The sequence below is a fragment of the Manis pentadactyla genome, chromosome 17, assembly GCF_030020395.1.
Source record: "Manis pentadactyla isolate mManPen7 chromosome 17, mManPen7.hap1, whole genome shotgun sequence".
Taxonomy (NCBI): domain Eukaryota; kingdom Metazoa; phylum Chordata; class Mammalia; order Pholidota; family Manidae; genus Manis; species Manis pentadactyla.
In genome coordinates this window covers 24,753,905-24,777,058 of record NC_080035.1, presented here as the reverse complement: position 1 = coordinate 24,777,058, position 23,154 = coordinate 24,753,905, and the positions used below count along the sequence as shown (strand labels likewise).

At 36.8% G+C, this 23,154-nt stretch overlaps 1 pseudogene; it reads right to left on the bottom strand.

Annotated features, from left to right (window-relative positions):
* LOC118916559 (Y-box-binding protein 1-like) overlaps positions 1-17,401 on the bottom strand; it is a 30,705-nt pseudogene extending 13,304 nt beyond the window's left edge.
* Positions 17,402-23,154: the final 5,753 nt, after the last annotated feature.

Below are 23,154 nucleotides of genomic sequence, written 5' to 3'. Positions count from 1 at the left end.
GTAGATGGCTTTGGTTAAACACTAATAACGGCATGCCATTTGGATTTTTTTTCTGTCACCATGAAGGACAGTAGTATTCTTGAAATAAAATATCTCAAAACAAGCATGCTTTTCAATAAAATATGTTAGCAGTATAAATCAAGGTAAGGGTAGGCAAAACACAAATTAATCATTGTTTGAATTGATTTTATTTCACAAAAGGCAAACATTTCAGAGTATTTTCATTATTTATTAAACCTTAGTTGGAAACTAGACTCAAAAAAAAAAACATTTAAAAGTAACTCTTACATGGATTTAAAATTTTTAAAACAAATCTCACGTTGAATCTATACTGCTAAAAAGAAGTGAGACTTCAGTTTCCTTTTCATTTCCGTAGTCCATTTTCTATTTCTCCCAGCTACTATTTCTAACCTTCTTCATCAAATCAAAAACTACTCTTCCTTATTCTCACTTTTACCTGCTGAGCTTTCCTTTTCTTTCTCTGAGAAAGTAGATCATAAAAAGAACTCCCACAGGCTCCTACCAAGACATCATTCCACCCACCCACATTTGGATGATATGTTCTGTCTTTCCACCTACTGCTCTGGATGAAATATATGTGTTTCTAATTAATAACTGTGTTCCTTTCCTTGTGAATAGATTCCCACCCTCAGAAACATCATTTCATCATTTGTCTTGTCTCTCCAAGATCAACTTATTTTCCCTCCCTACTATATCGTTCTCATCAGAAGCAATAAAATTGCATTTCCCCAAACTTAAAATAAGAGTCACGCTCTTTTTAATCTACCTCTCCTGCATCTACTCCACTTGTTTCTCCTTTATAATCCAACTTCTTTCTTGAAAATTACCTAGGCAAGGTCCTCGTCATTCTTTTGTCCAGATCTGCACATTTATATATGCAATGACCCATGTCTTCATTTTGATGAATTATCACAGCTGATCATTCTATTACTCTTCAAATAGCTATATGAATTGGCTTTGGGGACACTGTGCCCTTGAAATTCCTTTTCAGTCACTTTTGCTTTCTTCATGATCCAAAACTGAAAATATTATAGGGCTCCAAGACTTGTTCCTTGGATTATTTTCTTTCAATGCTCATATACTATGTATTTTTATTATTTTAAACATCATCTATATAGAATGTCTTCAAAATTTATATTTCCTGCGATTTATACTCCCTTGAACCAAACTATCCATTTTATTGTAGTAAAATTTGTGTATACAATTTGATAAGTTTTGTCTTATGTGTATATATATATTTATATATCCATAAACTATCTCCAAAATCAAGATAATGAATGTATCTATTACCACCTTCCATCAAAACCCTACTTCAACTTAAATCCCTTCTGAATTTTACCCCTCATTCCCAAACCCTGACACCTAAGTCACAACTTTTCTGCTTTTTGCCACTATAGCTTAGTTTATATTTTCTATAATTTGAGATACATGTAATTAAACAGTATATACTCTGCTTTAATTTGCTTCCTTCACTCAGCTTAATTATTTTGATATTTACATGTGTTGTTCATTCATGTATCAATAGTTCTTCATTTTTATTGCTTAGTAGCATTCCACTGCAAGGTAATATCACAACTGGTTTGTCCTGTTACTTGTTTATGGAATTTTTTCACTCTCTCAGTTTTGGGTTATTACAGATTATGCTCCCATGAGCATTTGTGTATAATTATTCTTATAAGCATAGATTAACATTTCTTTGGGGTAAATACCAAAGAGTAAGATGGCTGGATCACATGATTGGTACATGTTTGATTCTTGAATAACTGACAATTTGTTTCCCAAAATTGTGTAAATATTTACACATGTAGTGTGTAAGAATTATAATTCATCCACATCTTCAACAATAACTGGAATCATCAGTTTTTTAAAATTATAACCGTTTGAAAAGTAGTGGTATCCAATTTGGATCTAATTTGCATTTTGCTAATGCCTAATAATGTTGAGAATCTACTCATGTGCTCATTTGCATGTTATGCTTTTTCTGCTGAAGTGTCTGTTTCCATCTTTTGCCCACTTTTTAAAATTGAGATATTTGTTTCTTCCTTATGAGTTTTGAGAATGATTTTATATTCTTGATTGAAGTCTTCCTGATCCATGATTTGAAAATCTTTTCTCTCAATGTGTTGTTTTTCTTTTCATTCTTTTAACACTATGTTTTGAAATGTAGATATTTTTAAGTCAGACTTACAACTTTTGCTTTTATGGATAATGTTCTTCATGTCATACTTTAGAAATCTTTACCTAACCCAAAGTCCCAGAGATTCCACTATGACTTCTAGAAGTTTTATATCATTATGTTTTTCATTTAAATTTCTAATATATTTTTATTTTATTTCTGTATAAGTTGTAACATATGGATCAAAGTTGTTTTTTATGCAGATGGATATACAATTGTTTCAGCAACATCTTTTTGAAAAGAAAGTTCTTTCTGCTCAGTATTGCCATTATACCTTTATGAAATTTAGTTGTACACATATGCTAGGGTGTATTTCTGGACACTGTGAACTGTCCTATTGATCTACATGTTTGTCTTTATGCAACAACAATGATTGCTGTAACTTTAGAATAAGTCTTGTGTCAGGTAATGTTAGTCTTCCAAATTCATTCTTTTTCAAACTTGTTTTGGTCATATGAGTCTTTTGCATTTCCTTATTAATTTTAGAATCAGACTCTGAATTTTATAGAGAAAAAGAGTTTCTTGGGATTTTACTTGGGATTATGTTGAATCTATAAATCAATTTGGAATAATTGACATCCTAATATTGACTATTATGACCTGTGAACATGGTATGGTACATCACTTCATTTTTTTAGGTCTTATTAATTTCTATTAACTCAATTTTGATGGTTTTGGTATACAGATCTTTCACATCTTTTATCAAATTTAACCCCCAAAATTCATATTTTAACTGTATTAAAAACAGTTATTTTTTATTTCAAATTTTTGTTCACTTATTATAAATGCAATTGATTTTTGTACATTGATTTATCTTTTTGACTTTGCTAAACTCACTTGTTCTTAAAAGATCTTTATTGGTTTTGTTATTTGGTTGAATTTTCAGATTCCATTAAATTTTGTAATGGGCAATTGTGTAATCTAAAAATTAAGACAGTTTCATATCCTCTAAAATAAGTTCTACTTGGTCCTTTAGAATCTGTATTCATTTTATTTCTTGCCTTCTTCCAATGACTAGAACTTCCAAAACAATGTTGGATAAAACTTGTGAGAGTAGACATTATCTTTTTCTTGATCTTCTTCTATAGTATTCAGTCTTGTATCATTAAGTACACTATTAGCTATAGGATTTTCATAGATATCCTTTATCAAGTGAGAGATTTTTCTTTGCTATGTTGATGGTGTTTTGATCAAAAAATGAATGCTGAATTTGTTTAATGGGTGTTATTTTCCTGTTTGTTTGTTTTTTTGCATGCTACTAATTATTTTTAAATAACAGTGTTAATAATTTCATTTTGGGTGCTGTATATTATAATATTCCTATAAATGTTCTGAGCTTCTCCCTAAAGTTCTCTTCATTTTTCTCTAAAGTTAACTTGGAAAGTTTCATCTCTTTAGGTATCATTTGAAGATTTGAAGACATGGTAGATAAAACCTGATCAATGTTTATTCTAATTCTAAGTCATCACTGCTACTGAAACAAGGCCATTCTGAGTATTCTAAAGTGTACCAAGAAGTTTGACAGTCTGGCTGGTGGAAAAAGTTACTTTCCCTTGCAATGAGTGAACACTGGCTACAACCCACTGTAATATTTCTGGGTGGTTCTCTCCCAGGCCTTGATTACTTTGAGCATGTATGTCCACTAACCACTACTTTGCTGAGTATGAGGGGAACTTAAATAATCTCTGCAGAGCTCCCTCTGTGCAGTTCCCTCTTCTCTGGTACTCTGGCCCATGCACACTAGGCAACTTGGCTGGTTTCCCTAGACTATTATCTTCTTTTGCTCAAAGTATTGAATATGTGAGGAATCCTTATCTCTGTACTATGTTCTGAAAACTCTCTCAAGATGTTACACTGGAATGAGTAGAAAAGCCACCTTCTTCACCTCTTTGGGAAAGCTAACATTTGTTGCTTGATATTCAATGTTTTGATAACCCCTATTATATAATTCATTTGGACTTTTTTTATCATTTCAGGAGAGAGGTTAAGACCATCTCCTATTATGCCATTGTGGCCAGAAACAGAATTCATTTTTTAAAAATTTTATTTAGGTATCATTAATCTACAATTACATGAAGAACATTATGTTCACTAGGCTCTCCTCCTCACCAAGTCCCCCCCACATACCCGTTCACAGTCACTGTCCATCAAAATAGTAAGGTGCTGTAAAATCACTACTTGTCTTCTCTGTGTTGCACAGCCCTCCCCGTGCCCCCACACACTATACATGCTAATCGTAATGCCCCCTTTCTTTTTTCCCACCCTTATCCCACCCATCCCACCCGTCCTCCCCAGTCCCTTTCCCTCAGGTAACTGTTAATCCATTCTTGGGTTCTGTGCTTCTGCTACTGTTTTGTTCCTTCAGTTTTCTTTTGTTCTTATACTCCACTTATGAGTGAAATCATTTGGTGCTTGTCTTTCTCCGCCTGGCTTATTTCAAAGAGCATAATACCCTCTAGCTCCATCCATGTTGTTGCAAAAGGTAGGATCTGTTTTTTTCTTATAGCTGAGTAATATTCCATTGTGTATATGTACCACATCTTCTTTATTCATTCATCTACTGATGGACATTTAGGTTGCTTCCATATCTTGGCTATTGTAAATAGTGCAACGATAAACATAGGGGTGCATCTGTCTTTTTCAAACTGGAGTGCTGCATTCTTAGGGTAAATTCCTAGAAGTGGAATTCCTGGGTCAAATGATATTTCTATTTTGAGCATTTTGAGGAACCTTCATACTGCTTTCCACAATGGTTGAACTAATTTGTATTCCCACCAGCAGTGTAGGAGGGTTCCCCTTTCTCCACAACCTCGCCAACATTTGTTGTTGTCTGTCTTTTGGATGGTAGCCATCCTTACTGGTGTGAGATGATATCTCATTGTGGTTTTAATTTGCATTTCTCTGATGACAAGCGATGTGGAGCATCTTTTCATGTGTCTGTTGGCCATCTGTATTTCTTCTTTAGAGAACTGTCTATTCAGCTCCTCTGCTCATTTTTTAATTGGATTATTTGCTTTTTGTTTGTTGAGGTGTGTAGGCTTTTTATATATTTTGGATGTCAACCCTTTGTTGGATCTGTCATTTATGAATATATTCTCCCATACTGTAGGATACTTTTTGTTTTATTGATGGTGTCCTTTGCTGTACAAAAGCTTTTCAGCTTGATATAGTCCCATTTGTTCATTTTTGCTTTTGTTTCCCTTGCCCGGGGAGATATGTTCAAGAAGAGGTCACTCATGTTTATATCTAAGAGATTTTTGCCTATGTTTTTTTCTAAGAGTTTTATGGTTTCTTGACTTACATTCAAGTCTTTGATCCATTTCGAATTGACTTTTGTGTATGGGGTTAGACAGTGATGCAGTTTCATTCTCCTACATGTAGCTGTCCAGTTTTGCCAGCATCATCTGTTGAAGAGACTGTCATTTCCCCACTGTATGTCTATGGCCCCTTTATCAAATATTAGTTGACCATATATGTTTGGGTTAATGTTTGGAGTCTCTATTCTGTTCCATTGGTCTGTGGCTCTGTTCTTGTGCCAGTACCAAATTGTCTTGATTACTATGGCTTTGTAGTAGAGCTTGAAGTTTGGGAGTGAGATCCCACCCACTTTATTCTTCCTTCTCAGGATTGCTTTGGCTATTCGAGGTCTTTGGTGTTTCCATATGAATTTTTGAACTATTTATTCCAGTTCATTGAAGAATGCTGTTGGTAATTTGATAGGGATTGCATGGAATCTGTATATTGCTTTGGGCAGGATGGCCATTTTGACTATATTAATTCTTCCTAGCCAGGAGCATGGGATGAGTTTCCATTTGTTAGTGTCCTCTTTAATTTCTTGTAAGAGTGTCTTATAGTTTTCAGGGTATAGGTCTTTCACTTCCTTAGTTAGGTTTATTCCTAGGTATTTTATTCTTTTAGATACTATTGTGAATGAAATTGTTTTCCTGATTTCTCTTTCTATTAGTTCGTTGTTAGTGTATAGGAAAGCCACAGATTTATGTGTGTTAATTTTGTATTCTGCAACTTTGCTCAATTCCGATATTACTTTTAGTAGTTTTGGAGTGGAGTCTTTAAGGTTTTTTATGTACAATATCATGTCATCCACAAATAGTGACAGTTTGACTTCTTCTTTACCAATCTGGATTCCTTGTATTTCTTTGTTTTGTCTAATTGCCATGGCTAGGACCTCCAGAACTATGTTGAATAACACTGGGGAGAGTGGGCATCCTTGTCTTGTTCCCGATCTCAGAGGAAAAGCTTTCAGCTTCTCGCTGTTCAGTATGATGTTAGCTGTGGATTTATCATATATGACCTTTATTATGTTGAGGTACTTGCCCTGTATGCCCATTTTGTTGAGAGTGTTTATCATGAATGGATGTTGAACTTTGTCAAATGCTTTTTCAGCATCTATGGAGATGACCATATGGTTTTTGTCTTTCTTTTTGTTGATGTGGTGGATGATGTTGATGGATTTTCGAACGTTGTACCATCCTTGCATCCCTGGGATGAATCCCACTTGGTCATGGTGTATAATCCTTTTGATGTATTTTTTAATTCGGTTTGCTAATATTTTGTTGAGTATTTTTGCATCTACGTTCATCAGGGATATTGGTCTGTAGTTTTCTTTTTTGGTGGGGTCATTGCCTGGTTTTGGTATTAGGGTGACTTTGGTTTCATAGAATGAGTTTGGGAGTATTCCCTCCTCTTCTATTTTTTGGAAAACCTTAAGGAGAATGGTTATTATGTCTTCTCTGTATGTCTGATAAAATTCCGAGGTAAATCCATCTGGCCCGGGGGTTTTGTTCTTTGGTAGTTTTTTGATTACCGCTTCAATTTCGTTGCTGGTAATTGGCCTGTTTAGATTTTCTGTTTCTTTCTGGGTCAGTCTTGGAAGGTTGTATTTTTCTAAGAAGTTGTCCATATCTCCTAGGTTTCCCAGCTTGTTATTGTAGTTGTGATTTTTCCTTTCTTGTTTCTGATTCTGTTGATGTGTGTTGACTCCCTTTTCCTCTTAATAAGTCTGGCCAGAGGCTTATCTATTTTGTTTATTTTCTCGAAGGACCAGCTCTTGGTTTCATTGATTTTTGTTATTGTTTTATTCTTCTCAATTTTATTTATTTCTTCTCTGATCTTTATTATGTCCCTCCTTCTGCTGACTTTAGGCCTCATTTGTTCTTCTTTTACCAATTTCAGTAATTGTGACATTAGACCATTCATTTGGGATTGTTCTTCCTTCTTTAAATATGCTTGGATTGCTATATACTTTCCTCTTAAGACTGCTTTTGCTTTATCCCACAGTACTTGGGGCTTTGTATTGTTTTTGTCATTTGTTTCCATATATTGCTGGATCTCCATTTTAATTTGTTCATTGATCCATTGATTATTTAGGAGCATGTTGTTAAGCCTCCATGTGTGTGTGAGCCTTTTTGCTTTCTTTGTACAATTTATTTCTAGTTTTATGCCTTTGAGGTCTGAAAAGTTGGTTGGTAGGATTTCAGTCTTTTGGAATTTTCTGAGTCTGTTTTTGTGTCCTAGTATGTGGTCTATTCTGGAGAATGTTCCATGTGCACTTGAGAAGAATGTGTATCCTGTTGCTTTAGGATGTAGATTTCTATAGATGTGTATTAGATCCATCTGTTCTAGTGTGTTGTTCAGTGCCTCCATGTCCTTACTCATTTTCTACCCAATGGATCTATCCTTTGGGGTGAGTGGCGTGTTGAAGTCTCCAAAATGAATGCATTGCATTCTATTTCCTCTTTTAGTTCTGTTAGTATTTGTTTCACATATGCTGGTGCTCCTGTGTCTGGTGCATATATATTTAGAATGGTTATATCCTGTTGTTAGACTGAGCCCTTTATCATTATGAAATATCCTTCCTTATCTTTTGTTACTTTCTTTATTTTGAAGTCTGTTTTGTCTGATACTAGTATTGGAACACCTGCTTTTTTCTCCCTGTTGTTTGCATGAAAGATCTTTTTCCATCCTTTGACTTTAAGTCTGTGCATGTCTTTGGGTTTGAGCTGAGTCTCTTGTAAGCAGCATATGGATAGGTCCTGCTTTTTTATCCATTCTATTACTCTGTGTCTTTTGATTGGTGCATTCAGTCCATTTACATTTAGGGTGATTATTGAAAGGTATGTACTTATTGCCATTGCTGGCTTTAAGTTTGTGGTTACCAAAGGTTCAGGGTTAGCTTCTTTACTATCTTACTGTCTAACTTAACTCGCTTGTTGAGCTATTATAAACACGGTCTGATGATTCTTTATTTCTTTCCCTTCTTATTCCTCCTCCTCCCTTCTTCATATGTTGGTTGTTTTGTTCTGTGCTCTTTTTAGGAGTGCTGCATTCTAGAGCAGTCCCTGTAAGATGCCCTGTAGAGGTGGTTTGTGGGAGGCAAATTCCCTCAACTTTTGCTTGTCTGGGAATTGTTTAATCCCTCCTTCATATTTAAATGAAAATCGTGCTGGATACAGTAATGTTGGTTCGAGGCCCTTCTGTTTCATTGCTTTAAGTATCTAATGCCATTCTTTTCTGGCCTGTAAGGTTTCTGTTGAGAAGTCTGATGATAGCCTGATGGGTTTTCCTTTGCAGTTGACATTTTTTTTCTCTCTGGCTGCCATTAATCCTTTATCCTTGTCTTTGATCTTTGCCATTTTAATTATTATGTGTCTTGGTGTTGCTTTCCTTGGATCTCTTGTCTTGGGAGTTCTGTGTACCTCATTGGTCTGAGAGGCCATTTCCTTCCCTAGTTTGGGGAAGTTTTCAGCAATTATTTCTTCAAAGACACTTTCTATCCCTTTTGCTCTCTCTTCTTCTTCTGGTACCCCTATAATGCGGATATTGTTCCCTTTCGTTGGTCACTCAGTTCTCTTAAAATTCTTTCATTCCTGGAGATCCTTTTATCTCTCTCTGCATCAGCTTCTCTGCATTCCTGTTCTCTGTTTTCTAGTCCATTAATGGTCCCTTGCATCTTATCCATTCTGTTTTGAAGTCCTTCCAGAGCTTGTTTTATTTCTATATTCTCCCTCCTTAGTTCTTCCATATTTCTCTGCAAGTCCATCATCATGGTTATGACTTTTGTTTGAATTCTTTTTCAGGAAGACTGGTTAAATCTATCTCCCCAGGTTCCTTCTCAGGGGAAGATGTAGAAGATGTCGCAGCTGTCTGGGTTAGTTTTGTCTGGATCAAATTTTTTTGCCTTTTCATGTTGATAAGTGCAGTGGTATTCTATTGATGCATCTGTCAGCTTGGAGAGCCTAGACTTTCCAACTTGCTCCTGGCCTCTTTACTGGGACAACTGCGACCTCTAGTGGCTTGTGTTGGGCAATTGCGTGTAAACTGTGTCTCTGTATCTTGCCAGGCCGTTATGGAGGAAGTTCTCTTGCTGTGGGCATGACCAACCTCAGGCTGCTGCTCTGCTGTGGCGGGGCCTTGGAGGGGTAATGGACGGAGGGCTGTTTGGCATTTTACCTCCGTGAGGGCTCTCAGAGCTGTTGCCCTTGGGATTAGTGAGCCCGTAGTTCCCTGGAATTTCCAGCTGCTAGACTGTGACCCGGGATGCTTCCATGCAGTTGTGGGTCCCTGTCCCTTTAAGACTTTCAAAAATCACTCGCTTTTCTTTGTCCCAGATGCGCCTGCTGCGGGAACTGGCTCACAAGTCTTACTGTCCTGCTTCCCTAGTTTCTGGCACCCCACGCATGCACTGTGTGTCTGCGCTCTGGTGCGGATGGCTAGGGCTGGGTGTTCAGCAGTCCTGGGATCCCTCTCCTTCCCCGCTCCGACTCCTCTTCTCCCACCGGGAGCTGGGGTGAGGGGCCTTGGGTCCCGCTGGGCTGCGGCTTTTTTCTTACCCCTTTCGCCAGGTGCTGCGTTCTCGCAGGTGTGGATGTAGTCTGGCTGTTGTCCTGTGTCTTCTGGTCTCTCTTTTAGGGATAGTTGTATTTGTTGTATTTTCAAAAATATATATGTTTTTGGGAGGAGATTCCCACTGTCCTACTCACACTGCCATCTTGGCTCCCCAGAATTTCTGTATAGCAAATTTAATATATCCAAAAACAAACCCTAATATTTTCTCCTAAATCTTACCCTCTCTCATTTCTTTCCATTTGGTTAAAGTGAATCTATTTGCCCATAACTTGGAACAATAATAATTACATATTTCCTGACTTGTTTCTTTCCATTCCTTAAGTCCAATCCAACTACAAATCCAATTGGTACTACCTTCAATTTACCTAGGATCTGACTACTACTTACTGGCTCCCACTTATGTGTGGGCTAAACCGCTCCCCAACCACATTATTCTTCCCTAGATGTTACATTTGTTTCATTCAAGAATAATCTTATTAATATGTATTAAGTCATGATACTGATATGTTAATAACCACATAATGGGTTTCCTTTCACTCAGAATAAGCAAAATATGTAATGTAAAGAGTTACAAGACCCCAACAGATCTCTTTCCTCAAGTTTATGAAATAATTTCATGTAATTTTCCCTCTTGCTCACACAACTCCAGCTTCATTCAACTCTCTGTAAATCTTGATAACCACCTTCCTTCCTTAGGAACTTTCTGTTGACCATTTCTTCTAGTGAGGATCCTATTTCCAGAGATATGCAGATACCAATATTATTTGTTCCCTCACCTTGTCTTTGTCTTTATTTAAATACTTCCATTTCTGTGAGGTCTTCCTTGACTCACTTAATTTTTAAAATTACCTCCCAGCCCCTTTTAAAGGGCTTTAAAAATTAAAATTAAACAGGGATTTAAAATTAAAATTTAAAAAAGGTGTAAAAAATTTTTTCCATTGCCCTAACCACCAAGTAGAATGAGGTTCATTAAAAAATTTTGTTTCCTATTATATTCTATCTTCCTACACTATAATGTAAAGTTTGTGAGAAGAGAGATTTTTGTCCTTTCTGTGCACTGCTAAATCCTTAGCACTTAGAAGAAAATTTATCTCTTAATCTATTAAAACATCTATTTAAAACACCGTATGTGGATATTGAATGATCTAGGTTTTTTTCTGTCTTAATATTTTATAACTTCTACTAATTTAGAGGCTAACTTTATCCGCAGCTTGTATAATTTTATAGAAGATTATTTCTCCTTTTGTTTCATATCACTTCTAAGGATTTGCTGTATGTATAAATTGTCCTTTTGTTTTTTGTATTGTAAAATAGTTTTTAGTACAGAGTATTACATAAAGAGTAACATTATGGCTATCCAAATGTGCAATATCAGGATAGACATGTATAACTTAATATTTGTGTTTTTCAATTTATTATAGTTCTAATTTAATGCTATACTCATCTCAAAGAGAAAGTATGAACAGCGAGAAGCTGAAAGCATTTCCTCTGAGATCGGGAACTAGACAGGGATGCCCACTCTCTCCACTGTTATTTAACATAGTACTGGAGGTCCTAGCCACGGCAATCAGACAAAATAAAGAAATACAAGGAATCCAGATTGGTAAAGAAGAAGTTAAACTGTCACTATTTGCAGATGACATGATACTGTACATAAAAAACCCTAAAGACTCCACCCCAAAACTACTAGAACTGATATCGGAATACAGCAAAGTTGCAGGATACAAAATCAACACACAGAAATCTGTGGCTTTCCTATATACTAACAATGAACCAACAGAGAGAGAAATCAGGAAAACAACTCCATTCACAATTGCATCAAAAAAAATAAAATACCTAGGAATAAACCTAACCAAAGAAGTGAAAGACTTATACTCTGAAAACTACAAGTCACTCTTAAGAGAAATTAAAGGGGACACTAACAGATGGAAACTCATCCCATGCTCGTGGCTAGGAAGAATTAATATCGTTAAAATGGCCATCCTGCCCAAAGCAATATACAGATTTGATGCAATCCCTATGAAACTACCAGCAACATTCTTCAATGAACTGGATCAAATAATTCAAAAATTCATATGGAACCACCAAAGACCCCGAATAGCCAAAGCAATCCTGAGAAAGAAGAATAAAGTAGGGGGGATCTCACTCCCCAACTTCAAGCTCTATTATAAAGCCATAGTAATCAAGACAATTTGGTACTGGCACAAGAACAGAGCCACAGACCAATGGAACAGACTAGAGAATCCAGACATTAACTCAGACATATATGGTCAATTAATATTTGATAAAGGAGCCATGGACATACAATGGCGAAATGACAGTCTCTTCAACAGATGGTGCTGGCAAAACTGGACAGCTACATGTAGGAGAATGAAACTGGACCATCGTCTAACCCCATATACAAAAGTAAACTCAAAATGGATCAAAGACCTGAATGTAAGCCATGAAACCATTAAACTCCTGGAAGAAAACATAGGCGAAAACCTCTTAGACATAAACATGAGTGACCTCTTCTTGAACATATCTCCCCGGGCAAGGAAAACAACAGCAAAAATGAGTAAGTGGGACTATATTAAGCTGAAAAGCTTCTGTACAGCAAAAGACACCATCAATAGAACAAGAAGGATCCCTACAGTATGGGAGAATATATTTGAAAATGACACATCCGATAAAGGCTTGACGTCCAGAATATATAAGGAGCTCTCACGCCTCAACAAACAAAAAACAAATAACCCAATTAAAAAATGGGCAGAGGAACTGAACAGACAGTTCTCCAAAAAAGAAATACAGATGGCCAACAGACACATGTAAAGATGCTCCACATCTCTAATTATCAGAGAAATGCAAATTAAAACTACAATGAGGTATCACCTCACACCAGTAAGGATGGCTGCCATCCAAAAGACAAACAACAACAAATGTTGGCGAGGCTGTGGAGAAAGGGGAACCCTCCTACACTGCTGGTGGGAATGTAAGTTAGTTCAACCATTGTGGAAAGCAGTATGGAGGTACATCAAAATGCTCAAAACAGACTTACCATTTGACCCAGGAATTGCACTCCTAGGAATTTACCCTAAGAATGCAGCAATCAAGTTTGAGAAAGACAGATGCACCCCTATGTTTATTGCAGCACTATTTACAATAGCCAAGAATTGGAAGCAACCTAAATGTCCATCAATAGATGAATGGATAAAGAAGATGTGGTACATATACACAATGGAATACTACTCAGCTATAAGAAAAGGGCAAATCCAATCATTTGCAGCAACATGGATGGAGCTGGAGGGTATTATGCTCAGTGAAACAAGCCAAGCGGAGAAAGAGAAATACCAAATGATTTCACTTATCTGTGGAATATAAGAACAAAGGAACAAAACAGCAGCAGAATCACAGAACTCAAGAATGGACTAACAGGTACCAAAGGGAAAGGGACTGGGGAGGATGGGTGGGTAGGGAGGGATAAGGGGGGGAGAAGTAGGGGGGTATTAAGATTAACATGCATGGGGGGGTAGGAGAAAAGGGAGGGCTGTACAACACAGAGAAGGCAAGTAGTGATTCTACAACATTTTGCTATGCTGATGGACAGTGACTGTAAAGGGGTTTATAGGGGAGACCTGGTATAGGGGAGAGCCTAGTAAACATAATATTCGTCATGTAAGTGTAGATTAGTGATAGCAAAAAAAAAAAAAAAAAAAAAAGGGCAGTTCCTGTGTGGTAACCTCCAACGAGTTCTACACAAGGGTATAAAGGGCATATAAAAGTGTAGGCAAAGGGTCTGTTTGTGTTTATACAGAGGATCAAAGCCTAATTGGGCTACCCCGAAAATGAACTAAGATATGATATGAAAAAGAACTTCCAACATCTGCACCCTCTGGAAGACTCATGCCAGAAGATGATCATCAAAAAACCCCAACAAAGATCCACGCACTGCTACAGCTGTAGATGCACTCATCCCACCAGTACCTGGACCTGCCATGGGAATGAGGAAGGAGATATCTAAGCTGGCCTGTGCATACAGTAAAACAACAAAATTGGACTGGATCTATACTGTTGGAACTCAAACAAGAATTTGGAGAAGTGCAAATTGTAGCGCTCCAAAGTCTTACAACTACAAACTATTTATTGTTAAAAGAACATATGGCATGTGAACAGTCCCCAGGAATGGGTTGTTTTAATTTGTCTGATTTCTCTCAGACTGTTCAAGTTCATTTGGACAATATCCACCATATCATAGATAAGTTTTCACAAATGCCTAAGGTGCCTAACTGGTTTTCTTGGTTTCACTGCAGATGGCTGGTAATTACAGATATGCTTTGGTTATGTAACTATACTCCTATTATGTTAATGTGTGTGTGCAATTTAAGTAGTAGCTTAAAACCTATACATGCTGAAGTTACTCTACAAGAAGATATATCAAAGAAATAATCAATCTTCCCATGTTTTCCTCCGCCTGCTACTTCTATAGCTTTTCTTCTTCCTTCCTAATTACAACCCTTAAATAGAATTCGTGCCTCATATCAAATTTACCGAGTATCATAATTCTTCCAAGTGGTAAAGATACCTCAAGACAAATGCTGGGCATAGAAGCCACAGGGCATAAATATGCAAAGAAGTAAAAAGCTAACTTTTTCAAACAATAAGGCTTCTCTCTCACTTACCAACTTCACATTTCCCTGTATGGCCCCGGAAGATGACTGGTTAGCCAGAGACGGGTAAGATTCCTCAAGGGAGGAACAACCTAAGACAGGCACAGTCGCAGGGGGGCCATCAGGTGAGAAATTGGGGATCAACAGAGGTGAGGCTTAGAACCTCACCCCCCCGTTCTGAGAGAAATCTTCTGCATACGTGGATGTTTTATTGCCCTGGTCTAGCTTGGATTAACACATAGTCTACAGGCACACACCTGATCATCTACATGTGCTCTCTTACAACACTAAACTATGTTTTCTACCTTTATCTTGTATCTACCTACCACTTCAGCATTTTATTAAAAATAATAATAATAAAGAGAGAAATGTGGTATCCACATATAAATCAAGTATAAAAACCAAATCAGTATTCATATTTGAACTGACTGTTTATAGTTCATAATGTATGAGCAAAACCGAAAGTTTCTGTGATGACTGCCCTTGTACTGTTCACTATGTAACTTATTCATTATGTAAGAATTTGTTCTACATGTAAAAACTTGTTTGTTATGCCTCAGAAGATTGGAGACTGACAAAAATTAGGCTTGGGGTGGAATAATGATTGTGCATTGAGCATTGACTCCCCTATACAGAATTTTATTGTCGTTAACAACCATTTGATCAATAAATATGAGAGATGCCCTCACAAAAAAAAAAAAAAAAAAAAAAAAGGACAGACTTCCAATGGTAAAATAAATTAGTAACCGGGATGTAATGTATAGCATAAGGAATATAGTCAAGATATTGTAACAGCCTGGTAGGGTGATAGCTGGAACCTAGAATTATGTATATAAATGTTCTACCACTGTGTTGTACACTTGAAACTCATGTAATGTAATACTGTGTGTCAACTACCCTTCAATAAAAAATAATTATTAAAAAAAAAAAAAAAAAAAAAAAAAAGAGAAAGTAATTAGTTATCTTTTATGAGGTTTCTCTTGAAGGATTCTCTTTAGGATTCTGAGAGGTAACACCAGTACAAAACTGCCTACACTAGCAAAATAATGCTAATGCTACTCTTTATTTTCTTGTGTTATATAAGATTAGTGATATTCATCACATCAAGGCCAATAAACTTATTCATTTTGACCTTTATATATATCAAGGCTTTACTTTAAAACTTATAAAATGTTTTGAAACTATGTTCTGTATAGATTTAGAAGCTACGACCACGTGGATTGACTATGGAAATTGCAAAATAATGTGCACAGTGAAAAATAAGGTCAAGATCATGGCTAGCTTATAGAAAGTTTTATATTTTGATAAATAGTTAACTGTTTAAAATATACATATTTTATTTTTCAAAGTATGGAGGTTCCCCTTTATTTAAATTCACCCACTTAAGAAACAATAATACTCCCATGGTTCAAATAAACATTATTTTTAAACAAAATGTCCTTTAGTAAGTTTATTGTAAATGTTACATATATTGAAACATTTTTACCAAAGATAAGTGAAGTTGCTACAATCTCTAAAGAAAGTATGATGGTTAGTTGTCACCCAAGATGGGGTTTAAGAAAAACATCTTAGTGGATTCCTATATCCCACTTAAATATTTGTTCACCTTCCTGAAAATTATGGTTTTAGCAATTAGGTTAATAGTAGCTCTTTTGCCCCATAGCCTGTAGAGAAAAATAATATATTTTTACATTTTTTGGATTTGTTAGTCCATACTTGAAAGTTAACAATAAATGAAATCTAATCAATAATATCTGAAATCAATAATAGTGTTTACATATATTCTCACTATACCTATAAATTTCTTTTACCTCCACAAATTTGGATATATCCATAGGTAAATAGTGATTAAAATAACAACAATGTATGTTATGTCAATTAGATCACATATATAAATTTGTAAAATTGAACAGATTATTAATGGTAAAGGTATTTCCTTACCTTTTAAATTGGTACAGCATTGTTTACTTGACGATGGATAAACAAAATATATGTCTCAGGGAGGGCGGAAAAAGATCGTGTGAGAAGTGAGGCAGAAACCTCCTCTAAAATGAAATATAACACAAACATACAGCAAATACAGCTAATCCTGAAAGTGCAACCTGAAAACTGTGACAGACTACCTACATCTGGGGAAAACCTCACAGAAAAAGGTAAAGTAGCAAAGATGCCATCCAGTGGGATCCAGTCTCTCCCCTACCCCAGCTCACAGGCAGGAGAAAGAGATCTGGAGTGGGAAGGGGGTAAAAGCCCAGTAATACTAAACATCCACCCCCGGAGATCTTCTCTGGGAGAAAAAATAACCCTCATTACATAGTGCTCTGGAGATTAGAGGGGTTGGAAATCAAAGACAGGCAGAATTCTCAGAGAGACTGAGAAACCAGCCAATTGTGGAGAACAGGTATCCACAACAGGCTGCTCTAGGACAAAAGAAAGGTAGGCATTTTGAAAGACTTCCCAACAGTGAGAGGGGTGCTGATATAGCAAGGATTACACAGAGATTGCTGCTCAGAAGGAATGACAGGTGGACCATATTGTCCAGGCACACTCAGTCCATAAGGTCGGGACTTTCAGGAGATTCAGGCACTCCATTCCCTGACTAATACAGTGCTGAGGAACCTCACTGTGATATGCAGCCTGCCACCCCTTCCTCCTGGCAGGCACTAGTCTACTCACCTGCTGACCCTGCCATTGTGCCAGAGCAGCCTTGCATGTGGCAGCTACAGGGACATAATGCCAAGGCAACTCCCTGCAAGCTTGGCCCACTGACCCTGGTAGTGGAGGCAGGCACTGTACCCAGGAAGCAGGAAATAGTTCTTTCCTCCTGGCAGGTGCAGGTATCACTAGCCTGCAACCCCTGCCATTGCTCCAGGTGCTGAGCAGCTCCAGAGAGTAGAGCTTGTTGGCACTAGAGGGTGCCACCTAAACAAAGTTATTATTCCATAGTAATTATTAGAAATACGAAATGGCAAAAGAATCTGGTACAAACCAAAATCCTACAAACACCAAGGAGAGGGCTAACTGAAACTGAAGTCACCAATTTTCTTAATAAAAAGTCAAAATAAAAATCATAAACATGCTCATGGAGCTACAGAAAAGTATTCAAGATCTCAGGGAGGACTTCAAGAAGGAGATATAAATTTTGAAAAATACACTCTGAAATGAAATATACAATGGTGGGTTTTAAAAGCAGACTTGATGAAGTAGAGGAGATGGTAAATGAAATAGAAATTAGAGAACAGGAATACAAAGAGGCTGAGGTACAGAGAGAAAAAAGGATCTCTAGGAATGAAAGAATAATAAGAGAGCTGTGTGATAAATCCAAATGGAACAATATTTATATTATAGGGGTACCATAGAGGAAGAGAGAGAAAAAGGAATAGAAAGTGTCTTTGAGGAGGTAGTTGCTGAAAATTTCACCAATGTGGGGAAGGAGATAGTCTCTCAGGCCATGGAGATGCACAGATCTCCCAACACAAGGGACCCAAGGAAGACAGCACCAAGACATATAATAATTAAAATGGTAAAGGTCAAGGACAAGGACAGAATATTAAAAGCAGCCAGACAGAGAAAAAAAAATCATACAAAAGAAAACCCATCAGGCTATCATCAGACTTCTCAGCAGAAACCTTACAGGCCAGAAGTGAGTGGTGTGATATAGTTGATGCAATGAAACAGAAAGGCCTCAAACCAAGAATACTGTATCCAGCAAAATTAGCATTTAAATTTCAAGGAAGGATTAAACAATTACCAGATAAGCAAAAGCTGAGAGAATTTACCTCCCACAAGCCATCTTTACAGTGTATTTTAAAGGGACTTCTATAGATGGAAGTGCTTCTAAGGCTAAATAACTGTCACCAGAGAAAATTAAACCACAGGAAAAGAAGTAGGCTAAGTAATTACAAAGCAAATGTAAGTTTACACCAACTACAAACAAAGTCAGTCAAGGGATATACAAAGAGAACATAATATGACACAATATGTAAAGAGTGCAGGAGGAAGAAAAACAAGGGAGGAAAAAAGGAACCTTAACATTGTGTTTGAAATAGCATAATAAGCAAGTTAAGTTAGACAGATAGTAAAGAAGCTTCCCTTGAACTTTGCTAACCAAGAATCTAAAGCCTGCAATTTCAATCAGTGCATATCTATTGATAATCACTCTAAATATAAGTGAAATGAATGCACCAATCAAAAGGCATACAGGAGGGACTGGGATTAAAAGTGGCAGTGTGAGAGGAGAGACAGAGGCTTCCTCCTAAAACCATATACCATTAGAAAATTTAGTTGGTTCATCTAATCCTGAGAGAGCAACAGGAAAGAGGACTGCGCCAGACTGCATACCCCTGGAGAAAAGAGCAGACCTCACAGAACAGGGTAACATACCAAAGCTGTGCCAGGTGGGATCCAAGCTCCTCCCCCACCCCATCTCAGGGAGTGGAAGAATTGGGACTGCTAAATACCTAGCTCTGGAGATCTGCTCTGGGAGCACAAACCTACTTTTCATGGTGCTTTCATGATACTCGCGCGATTACGGGGTTGGAAAGCTAATACAGGCAGAATTCCTGGAGAGACTGAGATTCCCACCACTTGTGGAAAGCAGGGATCCATATCCAGCTGCTCGGGGACAAAAGCTTAAGGCTGTGTGCACGGCCCACTGGTTAAGGCAGTGGAGACAGGCATAGCAGCCGGGAAGCAGGAAATAGCTATTTCCTCCCCCAGGCACCAATACTGCTCCCCTGCGACCCCTGACATTGCTTCAGGGTTGGAGCAACTCCAAAGAGTAGAGTTTCTGGATACTAGAGGGCGCCACATACAAATATGAAATGCCCAAGTAACCTGGTCCAGAGTAAAATTAATATAACTCCAAAGAAAGATTTAAATGACATGGACCTTATGACTCTTCCTGAATGGGAGTTCAAAATAAAAATCATCAACATGCTAATGGAGGTATGGAAAAATATGCAGAAACTCAGGAATGAATTCTGGTAGGAAATCCAATCATTGAAGAGCACAATGGAGGGTATTAAAAGCAGGTTGGATACAGTGGAGGAGATGATAAATGAAATAGAAACTAGAGAAGAGGAATACAAAGAAGCTGAGGCACAGAGAGAAAAAAGGATCTCTAAGAATGAAAGAATATTGAGAGAACTGTGTGACCAATCCAAGCAGAACAATATTCGCATTATAGGGATACCAAAAGAAGAAGAGAGAGAAAGGAATAGAAAGGGTCTTTGAGGAGGTAGTTGCTGAAAACTTCCCTGATCTGGGGAAGGAGATAGTCTCTCAGGCCATGGAAGTGCAACATCTTCCAACACAAGGGACCCAAGGAAGACAACACCAAGACATATAATAATAAAATTGGCAAAGATTAAGGGCAAGGACAGACTATTAAAAAGAGCTAGTGACAGAAATAAGATCACATACAAAGGAAAACCCATCAGGCTAACATCAGACTTCTCAGCAGAAACCTTACAGGCCAGAAGATAGTGGCATGATGTATTTAATGCAATGAAGCAGAAATGCCTGGAACCAAGATTACTTTATCCAGCAAGATTATCATTTAAATTTGAAGGAGGGATTAAACAATTTCCAGATAAGCAAAAACTGAAAGAATTTAGCTCCCCCAAACCATTTCTACAGTCTATTTTGGAAGGACTGCCATAGATGGAAGTGTTCCTAAGGTTTAATAGCTGTCACCAGAGGTTAATAAAACCACAGTAAAGAAAGTAGAATAGCTACTTACTAAGTAAATGCAAAATTAAATTAACTATCCCCAAAGTCAATCAAGGGATAGACAAAGAAAACAGAGTATGATACCTAATACATAAAGAATGGAGGAGGAAGATAAAGGAGGAGAAAAAGAAAATAACCTTTAGATTGTGTTTGCAACAGCATATTAAGTGAGTTAAGATAGACTCTTAGATAGTAAGGAAATTAACCTTGAACCTTTGGTAACCATGAATCTAAAGCCTCAATTTGGCAGTAAGTACATACCTATCAATAATCACCCTCAATGTAAATGGACTGAATCCACCAATCAAAAGACATAGAGTCAGTGAATGGATAAAAGAACAAGACCCATTTATATGCTGCCTACAAGAGACTCACTTTAAACCCAAAGACATACACAGACTAAAAGTGAAGGGATGGAAAAAGTTATCCGTGCAACTAACAGAGAGAAAAAATCAGGAGTTGCAGTACTTGTATCAGACAAAATAGACTTCAAAACACAGAAAGTAACAAGACACAAAGAAGGACATTACATAATGATAAAGGAATCAATCCAACAAGAAGGTATAACCATTATAAATATATATGCTCCCTCCCAACACAGGAGCACCCACATATGTGAAACAAATACCAACAGAATTAAAAGGGGAAATAGAATGCAATGAATTCATTCTAGGATACTTCAACACTCCACTCACTCTGAAGGACAGATCAACCAGACAGAAGATAAGTAAGGAGATAGAGGCACTGAACAACACAATAGAACAGATGGACCTAAAACAGATCTACAGAACTCTACACACAAAAGCAACAGAGTACACATTGTTTTCAAGTGCACATGGAACATATTCAAGAATAGATCATATACTAGGCCACAAAAAGAGCCTCAGTAAATTAAAAAAGATTGAAATTGTACCAACCAGTTTCTCAGACCACAAAAGTATGAAACTAGAAATAAATTACACAAAGACAATGAAAAATCACACAAAAACATGGAGGTTTCACAACATGCTCCTAAATAACCAATGAATCAATGACCAAATAAAAACAGAGATCAAGCAATATATGGAGACAAATGACAAGAATAATTCAACACCACAAAATCTGTGGGATGCAGCCAAGGCCATGCTAAGTGGAATGTATATGGCAATACAGGCCTATCTCAGGAAAGAAGAACAATCCCATATAAGCAGTCTCAACTCACAATTAATGAAACTAGAAAAAAGAACAACAAATGAGGCCCAAAGTCAGTAGAAGGAGGGACATAATAAAGATTAGAGCAGAAATAAATAAAATTGAGAAGAATAAAATAATAGAAAGAATCAATGAAAGCAAGAACTGGTTCTTTGAGAAAATAAACAAAATAGATAAACCCCTAGTCAGACTTATCAAGAAAAAAAGAGAGTCTATACACATAAATAGAATCAGAAATGAGAATGGAAAAAACACTAAGGACACCACAGAAATACAAAGAACTATTAGAGAATACTATGAAAAATTATATCCTAACAAACTGGATAACCTAGAAGAAATGGACAACTTTCTAGAAAAATACAACCTTCCAAGCCTGACCAAGGAAGAAACACAAAATCTGAACAGACCAATTACCAGCAACGAAATTGAGGTGGTAATGAAAAACCTACCTAAGAAAAAAACCACTGGACCAGATGGCTTCACCACTGAATTTTATCAAACATTTAATGAATATCTAATACCCATTTTGCTTAAAGTTTTCAAAAAAATAGAAGTGGAGGGAATACCTCCAAAATCATTCTATGAGGCTAGCATCACTCTAATACAAAAACCAGGCAAAGAAACCACAAAAAAGAAAATTACAGACCAATATCACTGATGAACATAGACTCAAATATACTCAACATAATATTAGCAAACTGAATTCAAAAATACATCAAAAGGATCATCTATCATGGTCAAGTAAGATTTATGCCAGGGATGCAAGGATGGTACAACATTCTAAAATCCATCAAAATCATCCACCACATCAACAAAAAGAAGGACAAAAACTACATAATCATCCCCATGGATGCTGAAAAAGCATTTGACAAAATTTAACATCCTTTCATGATAAATACTCTCAACAAAATGGGTATAGAGGGCAAATAGCTGAAAATAATAAAGGCCATATATGACAAACCCACAGCCAACATTATACTTAACAGCGAGAAGCTGAAAGCTTTTCCTTTAAGATTGGGAACAAGACAAGGAGTCCCACCCTCCCCACTTCTATTCAACCTAGTACTGGAGGTCCTAGCCACGGCAATCAGGCAACACAAAGAAATAAAAGGTATCCAGATTGGTAAGGAAGAAGTTAAACTGTCCCTGTTTGCAGATGACATAATATTGTACATAAAAAACCCTAAAGAATCCACTCCAATACTACTAGATCTAATATCTGAATTCAGCAAAGTTGCAGGATACAAAATTAATACACAGAAATCTGTGGCATTCCTATACACAAACAATGAACTAGCAGAAAGAGAAACCATGAAAACAATTCCATTCACAATTGCATCTAAAAGAATAAAATACCTAGGAATAAACCTAACCAAGAAAGTGAAAGACCTATACTCTGAAAACTATAAGACACTCATGAGACAAATTATAGAAGATACCAATAAATGGAAACATATCCCATGCTCATGGACAGGAAGAATTAATATTGTCAAAATGGCCATCCTGCCTAAAGCAATCTAT